This window comes from Carya illinoinensis, chromosome 16, assembly GCF_018687715.1.
Source record: "Carya illinoinensis cultivar Pawnee chromosome 16, C.illinoinensisPawnee_v1, whole genome shotgun sequence".
NCBI classification, from domain to species: domain Eukaryota; kingdom Viridiplantae; phylum Streptophyta; class Magnoliopsida; order Fagales; family Juglandaceae; genus Carya; species Carya illinoinensis.
In genome coordinates this window covers 13,691,308-13,699,914 of record NC_056767.1, presented here as the reverse complement: position 1 = coordinate 13,699,914, position 8,607 = coordinate 13,691,308, and the positions used below count along the sequence as shown (strand labels likewise).

Genomic DNA, 8,607 nt, shown 5'->3' with positions numbered 1-8,607 from the left:
GCCGGCATGCATGTAATTTGAGGCAGGTACTAATGTTCAAAATAATTTTAATTTCCAGAAAATTGACCAATGCTAATATATTTATTTATTTTTTACATTAATATTATTTTCTTTTGATTATAAATATATATAATCTCCAATTTGCTCCAGTAAGTTTGATTCTCATGGATATTTGGCATGGATCCACCAAAAATCATGCATGAATGATACCCAATCTACACATGACCTTATTAAGACTACATGATAAATCAAGAGAAAATAAAAGAATCTCTCATGAGATGGTCTCCCTGTAGTTAGAATTGCTTGGGGGAGATATATATATATATATACACACATGATTGTCATGTGAATTTATAATGAAGAATGACTCAGATTGTCCCCTCTCCCATATCTCCCAAAACAATCTTTCCATCAATTAACTCTTCAATGAGCCCCTGTCTTCCAATCAACTACCTAAAGGCAATGGGATTAATTGCTGCTATTTATTGATGCTATGTTCTAGTTGTTCTGCTTTTGTGGTAAACACAACTTAAAAGAGGAATAAATGGGGATTTTACATGATGGTTTTGCTCACATTGAAGGGAGATTGTTTTGAGTAACAAATATATTTATGTGTTATTATTTGCTGTTATTTATTACTAACATGTTCTAGTTGCAATTTGTAAACTGCATTCATTATATTTTCTGGGTCACTTAAATTTACTAGCCACTCTAGCTGAATCCAAGCTAGAGTGGGGTTCTTATGTTACAAACATCATGGATTTTAAGCCTAACCCACATCTATGCACTCTAAAGATAGCATCGGCTCCTGGTTTTTGTGTTTCAAACTTTTCTTTCTAGAGTAATTCCTGAGTAACACTTATGTATTTAGAGAAGCTTAAACTATTTTCTGACAGTCATTTGTGTGTGGCCATTAATAGTTGTCAACTAACATTTGTTATGTCCAGTTTAGCAAAATCCAATATGCTTTTAGGATAATTAAGCATCGGAGATGTAATATGCTACCATGGTACCATGGCTTAAATTGTTGCAGCTAACATGAATGTCAGCCCATTTGTGTGAATTGCTCTATCACCCTTACCGTCGCATCAACTATTAAGTACTTGTGGAAGGTAATAGAGTTCTGAGAGGCACTAATTACTGGCAAAGCCAGTACTATTGATAAACATTTTCTGCATGTCAGAAAGCAAACCTTGGACCTGGAGGAATCCTTCTCTATTTAGAATTTATATTTCCCGAGACTTAATATGCAATCCTTTATAAGACCTAATTTCACCTTCAAAGACCTGGTATCATAATAGGAGCATCCAACTTTTAGATTAACAGTTCAAGAAAGCTAAGACCCAACTAGGAAAAAAATTTTCCATGCTGGAAGAAAAATATTACTACGTGTCGGTACCATATGTGAATGGTACCGGTAGTCTGCTGATCCTGGTAAGTGGTGAAAACCTGCGATTTCTTCAGTTGGGATAACAGTGTCTCTTGGGATCAATTTCCACATCACTCCACTAACAGTTTCAATTCCAAGGGTCAGTGGAGCCACGTAACAGAAAACGCGATAATAGCATCAAGAATCTCACAAGGCACATTGTCAGTGCTGCCCATATAGTTGTCTACATTATGGTAGCACCATCTCATGGATAAGATTATTGCAAACATATAATATGAAAAGAAAAGTAGTACCTTTAGTTTCTTCACCACCCTCTCCACTCAATATGCTTCCTTGTACAACAGCACCATAAGCAACTGCCTCATCTGGGTTCACAGCTTTGTTTGGTGAGTTTCTAGATTTTTAGTCCTTAAGAAGCTGTTGAACATTTGGATAGAAAGTGCTTCCACAAACAAGCACAATTTCATCAATTTTTATCTTCTCCAAACCGGCATCTTCCATAGCCTTCTTAAGATGGACTAATGGTCTTTCAGTCCAAATCTTTAATTCAGCTCCTCAAATCTAGCTCGGGTCAATGGTTCAGAGAAGTTAACACCCAATTAAGTGATTCAATATCGACATGGACTTGGTGTTCGCTGCTAAGAGCTCTCTTGGCGCGCTCACTTTCCCTCCTCAGCTTCCCAAGAGCTCTGTTTTCCTTGCTGATGTCCTTGCCATACATATATATCAATTTGATGAAATAGTCCATAATTCTATGATTAAAATCCTCACCTGCAAGGAAATTGACCTTCCTTAGAGCACTAAATTTTAACTTATAGGGGAGCCTAATACAAACTTCTGTCTCATAAAAAACAGATACTTGGCATTTGCTTGTATACATAATACTCTTATATCTGCCTTTCTTATGATAAATAAAACATGCTGAACCACTAAACAGTGTTGAAGTACACAATCTGAAACCCCCCCCTCCCCGGTTTGTTGCAGTCCAAGTAGTCAAATCACCCTAATTAATCTCTAGGAGACTGGAAACTTTCAGACATAATCAAAACTTTATATAGGCATCCAAGAACATATATAATTTACTGCTCCTTTCAATCCATGTTTTCTCTTATAGAAATTTTAACAACTAATAAAACAGGGTATAAGAATATATGGTCTAACCTCCAAGATTAGTGTCTCCATTAGTGGCAAGAACCTCAAAAACCTCTGAATCAGGTGTCAAGATACTGACATCAAAACTCCCACCACCAAGGTCAAGCACAAGGATGTTCTTTTCACCACCCTTCTTGTCTAGACCATAAGCGATGGCATCAGCAGTTGCTTCGTTGATAATTCTCGCAATATTCAGTCCAGCGAAGACTGCCGCATCCTTCGTAGCCTACCTTTGGGTTTCTATAACATTACGCTGCATGTTGCAACAAATATTAAAATTTGTGTAACTGAAATTAACGACAGGGTTTAAGAAAGTAGAAATTTTCTATATCAATCAAGTAAAAGTATTAGGTACACAGTTTTTTGTTTCTTTACTCACCAGGAACTGTCACAACGGCATCCTTGATTTTCTGCACAAGGAATGCTTCAGCCGTTTCCTTCATCTGAGTCAGAATCATGGCACTGATCTCCTCAGGGCTGAAAACCTTGGTCTCACCATCCGTAATCTTCACTTTAATGTAAGGCTTTCCATCCTTGTTCACAATCTGGTAGGGCACAAGCTTCATGTCTCTCTGAACCTCCTTGTCTTCAAATCTGTGTGTTTATAGAAAAGCCTGTCACTACCATTTCCAAAGAAATGGATATATAATCGGAAATCAAAAAGTTTTGATTTCCGATGAATTACTTCTTTGCATTAAGACTCTTGACGTCAAAAATGGTCCTTTCAGCGTTGACGGCTGCCTGGTTCTTTGCAGCCTCACGATCAGTCTCTCACTGTCAGTAAAAGCAACCCATGAAGGGGTGATACGGTTTCCTTGGTCATTCGCTATGATTTCAACATGACCGTTCTTTCAAACACCAAATATGAGTTTTAATTGTATTTGCATGGCTGGCACTTTGGCTTAAATTTCATTTTTAACTTAACTAAGTGCAATTTATATTTAAAACTCCATCCTTTTTCCCTCTCTTACCTCATGTTGAGCACCTAAAAAAATAGCAGCAAACACACTTCCAAGTTCAGAAATTTTCTGCATCAGATTCTGTCATGCTTTCTTTCTGCTTCATCTATCCTTACATTTTCCCCCTAATATTTGTTTAGTTGGGTGTGTAACTATGTGGTTGAGAGTCTGGAACATGCAATATTCGTGCTAGAGTCTGCTTGGAGGATAATTACTTGTTTTTCTGCCCTGTTTTGTTCCATGCCGACATTCTTACCAAGTTGTTATTCTGCTATAGTTATACATTTGTAGTATGCTCTATGTGCATCACTTTTCGAATATGTGTAGGCCTCCATTTATGTGTTAAACTGTAAGATGTCAGTATGAATTTAATTACCTTCTACTCAAGCTAATAACTAAGTAAACAACTATGGTTTTCAATAGAAATCCTCTGTTTATCTCTTCCTCTGTTTATGCTATGTGTACCCACAAATCTTGCTTATTCCTAATTTTTCATAACACTAGTTCATTGCTTGTGTAGTTGGGATTATAGTTGAAGGAGGGGGGGTTTTGAAACAGGTATACAACTAACTTAGTTGGCTTGTCAAGCTAGTGCAGAAACTCTGATCAAGTATTTTGCTTTTAATGTATACTCTTAAGTTCTAGCACCTTAGTTTGCATTTATCTTATCTCTTTACCTCAACCTCAATATGTGACATTATTGAAAACCAAATGGCCTTAAAATCTCAGACCAAAACCAGCTCTAAGTAGCTAGATCTGAGAGGAACATTAATTACAGCTCCTCTCTTTCCTTTCACCTGATTCCTCTTAATTTTTACCTCAAAAGGGGTTCTATTGATCCTTTCAGTCTTGTGGCCAACATTATGGGTCGATGAAATATTTCCATCTTATGTATTTTATATTCTATAGGTTGTCGTGTGTATATGATTATATGGGGTCATGTGTTGGTTATGCAATAGTTAAGCTACATAATTCCCATATGTTGCAATATGTTTCATTTCTATAAAGTTGTCTTCTACAGTAATTTAGTACTTTTTTTGTTTATTTTTGAAAAACAAGGATTCCATACCAAATAGTGAGTTTGCATTGACTTGGGAACACACCATATGGTTACTTTGCTTTTACATGACGATCATTTTTCTGACATTGGGACCTACTATAATTGGGAGGCCATGCCATGCAATGTTGTGCTAATACTACGATGGGTGAAGGTTTTATGGGTGAGTCATAAGGGCTTTGTCGTGGGTAACTTCCCTGTCATTAAAGAAAAAGAACCAATTTTCTGAAAATTGCTTACATTTACTTTTAGAGTTCTATTGATCTAACATTTTGGAGTTAAATTTTTCTGGTTTCCTTAATATCCCCTGTTTACCAGTACTTGTTTGTATGGGTCCCGAAGATAAGTTAAATCAGGTTGGCAAAACTATAAAAAAAGAACTCTAATACATGTTGAATAAATTGGAGGAAAATGGTTTTGGTTTCTGGGTTTTGAAATTCTTTTACGTCATTGCTCAATAAATTGCATATACCCTTAGACGGATAAACTCCTCTATGTTGCAAAAATATTTTAGTAAATTCCTGAACACTTGTCTTTTCTAAAGTTTCTAAATCTTAAACATTTGTCAAAAGATAAGCATTTAACCGCATTTGATTTCCATCACAGTTTGACGTAAAAGAATATTACCTGAAATCGTACCATAGAAAATTGTTCTACCATTTTAAGTGGACTCTATGTTACATATGAAAGTGTTTTGTGGAGATTTTTCATATAAGCTAGCTTCCCATCAATTATTTAGGGGTCATTTTTAGACTACAACTTGAGGGACTGCATATAACGTTAATAACTCTCTTTTCATTGCTTCTAATATGATGCTTTGGAGGAATAAATGTTGCTCAACATGCTGTTTATACACTTTTCATTGAGGGCCAAGATTTCATTATGAATAAACCTTTCACTGGCTGAATGAGGTTCCTTTTTTTAACAGAGTGTTGGACTATCATTAGCCATCATTGAAGGTCAGCTGGATTTAATGAGAATGTTCTCCTTCCACCTTTGCTGAAGCTGAGTTTACCGATCATCTTGATTAATCTCTTGACAAATGAGATGGGCAAATTAACATCTTCCTGAAGGACTTCCTGAAAGGTACATTTTTTGACTCTGTTCCCACATGGATAACACGAGGGCTACTGGGTTTTCTCTAGTTGGTGATGTCCTTGGAGTTGATCAATCATGTGAATGCAGCCTAGCCAACAAAAATGTATCTAAAGAGACCAACTAGAGGTTACAACCATTATTTCAACCTAGCTAAGTTGTAACTGGGTTTTCTTTTTGTATATTTACCTTTTGTGTATGTGGTGCTCTAAGTTGTGTTCTTTTAAAGGAATAGATCTTGCGGAAATGGTTGTCTTTGTATATGTTGTGGTGCTCGGTTTCATTTTTTGTATATGTTGTGTACATGGTGGTTTATTTTTCTGGGTATTAACATGCTTAACTACATTCATATTAATACGAATGTTTTTTCTGATTACAGGTTATTCAAAAATGTTTATGGCCCTTTTTGGTACCTTTTAAATATGTACACAATCATCATGGGCCTGCAGAATGTTGCTTTGTTTGATTGTGCATATAAAGCAAAGAGTATTTGACCATTGGTACATGTAGTTGTATGATACCCTGACGTGTAAACTGCTATATGATCGGTGATTAAGATATTTGGGCAAGATTAAGTCCAAATATAGCTTTATTGGTACTGTTATTAAGAACTCTTTTATATAGTTCGCCATGCATGTTCCCCTTAAGGAAGCCTTGAGGTTAAACTAACTAATGTGCCAGCTTTTTTGCTAAAATAGTCTTAAATAATATACATTTTTCCTTTTATTTCTGCTTGCTGTATTTTCCTAAAGGAATTACATCATAGCATGTGGGTGAATTTATGAGTTTTAGGCATAATGGGGCTGCATGTTGGTTGGTTTTCATCCACATGGGTTCACATAGATTAGACTTATTATTTTGGACTTGGATTTTGCTTGCTGTTATCTTATTTTGTTATTTCATTGATAGATATCTATATTTATATCATAGCCCACCTCTTGGTTTTTTTTCACAAAACCGTGCACACCCAAGTGCACTTGTATAGATACAAGAGAGACACCTATTTTTATTGTTGAAAAACAAATTCCTCATTCTACTTGTACCACTTTCAAACTCAATATCCTTGATTTCCTATGCACTTATGTTAGTTTTCTGGGTACACATCTGCAGAGTTTGTGATCCATACATTTCCATTATCACTATAATAAATTAGGTCTTTTCTATCGATTATATTTTTGTTGTGTACAGAATTGCATTTGCAATAGCTTATTAAGGCCATTTGTAAAATATGCGTATTGTGCAGACTGAAAAGTACATTAACGTAATTGATATCACCAATTCCAACAATTGCTGACATAGGAACATGTAGGGACATTTATTGTTAATAGGCACACAAGACATATCATCAAAAGATGCATGGTAATTCCAGCGTAAAAAAATATATATATATAATGCAATATCACTTGCATTATATGTCTTTTGCCAAGTAATTAAAGAATGTTCATTTCTCCATCTCATTACTGGTGATTTATGGTCCTGTTTTTCGAACTTAATGTATGTAAGTTCCTAATCGTGGTATGTTTGCATGGGCGAACCAAATAAGTGTCTCTTTACTCGCATGTGGGAAAACAGGAGTTTGTGCCAAAAAAGTGAATTTTGCCATACTCTATAAATAAATTGTAACTTCTTTTTGGTAATGTGGGTGTTATGGTGCTCTTAATACTTAGAAATAAACATTAGCTGAAGAGTTTCAGGGTTTGAAACATATCATGCCATTTTCTTTCTTTTTTGATTATTTCTTACATTTATCAATGTAATAAACAAATGATAATGTGTGCCTAATTAGGCAAATTTGTGATTTGACAAGACCAAGATTTCAACCTTTCTGTGCAAGCGTCTTCTTATTATCTTGGTAGCGTGGGCCCTTTTGAGGTAATTACTTTATACATAAAGCTATTACAGCTATTTTATTGCGCTGAATATGTTGTTTATCTTTGAGTAACAAATCGCATTTGTTCCAATCAATTGTGCTTTGCTCGTCTTGGCCAAACGTAGTTGTTGTAGCATGGCTTCCTTTACATATATATGCTACTTTTAAGTAAAGATGCTGTTTTAAAATATCACTTTGGCCAAGATTCGTAGGAAAAAATATGGCTACCGATGTTGTTTCGGCCATACTTTGTATTACTAAGTTTTATATACCCAAGGGGTACACATAATGCTATGATGTACCAATGGTATTGATTGAATATTGATAATGTTTGCTGATATTTGTGGTAATATTCTACTTAATACATTGCCAGAAAGAATGTAAAGCGTCCGTTTGTATCATGTGTTACTGTTTCATAGTTTGCATCATGTCAATTTCAGTTTGTTCTATTTTCAAGCATAGGTTTATGCATAAATATGCCCTTATTGGTTTAGAGGTTTTGACCAAGTATTTCATTCTCATTCTAACCATTTCAGAAATTTGTTTTGTGATGAGAATTAATGTTTAGTGAAGTTCCATTTAGAGTATATACATGTAAACTTAGGAGTCAAGGTAATTTCAGAAGGTCATAATGCAAATTCTCGTGTTGGTTTATAGGTCCAATAGCAACGATTTTAATTCGGGAATATATATCACCATATTGATGTTTTTTTTAAGTTTCAATGATGAGTACATATGAATATAGAGAACAACCCTCCCCCCTCTTACGTATTGTACGCTTTGGTAACCCTTCCTACACCCTCGTCTGATGTCCATGAAAACATATTCATTAAAAATTTTGATGAGATCAAAAGTCCTTAATCGTCATTCCATTAAACAAGCATCCACATCGAGAGACACGTCCTTCCTTCCCATGACCATATCTTACTCCCCAAACGTCGTCGTTTATAACTGTGGTTCATATGAGTACTACGCAATTCATTATACTATTTAATTATACCAAATACATGATTCCATAACCTTCAAAATGGTTCCAACTAGTGTGTAGGTGGACCATCTAGTTAGCATCTTTATAGGCACTAGT

General features: G+C 35.3%; 1 pseudogene; it reads right to left on the bottom strand.

Annotated features, from left to right (window-relative positions):
• Nucleotides 1–1,226: 1,226 nt before the first annotated feature.
• On the bottom strand, nt 1,227–3,429 carry LOC122298848 (annotated as a pseudogene).
• Between the last annotated feature and the right edge of the window lie 5,178 nt (nt 3,430–8,607).